We start from the raw sequence: 346 nt of genomic DNA, 5'->3' as shown, positions 1-346 counted from the left end.
ATATAATTTATTTTCTCCTTTTTAGTGCATTATTACATAAAAGCTTATTAAAAGGTTTTTTTATGAAATTTTCTTCTGTTAAAACACTTAGTTTGTTTATCATTTCTGAGCATTGGTCAAAAAAGGCCGAGTAAACATTGATCTTGGCCCGGTCGAGAAAAAAGGCCGTTTTCTTCGTTAACAACGCACCACCAAGTTTTTCTAAATTGATGTTAGCAAGTTTTAGAGGCTTGATAGTAGAGTAAAATAAATAAAACACTTCAGCACCATATTTTTAAAAACTATTTATAGTTCGCCAGTTTAAGTTAATTATTGAATTAAGGTAGCAATAATTAGTTTCCGCATA

Source organism: Physella acuta, unplaced genomic scaffold, assembly GCF_028476545.2.
Source record: "Physella acuta isolate Inbredline_101_S28 unplaced genomic scaffold, ASM2847654v3 ptg001222l, whole genome shotgun sequence".
Taxonomy (NCBI): Eukaryota; Metazoa; Mollusca; class Gastropoda; family Physidae; genus Physella; species Physella acuta.
Note: the sequence above shows the minus strand (reverse complement) of the source record.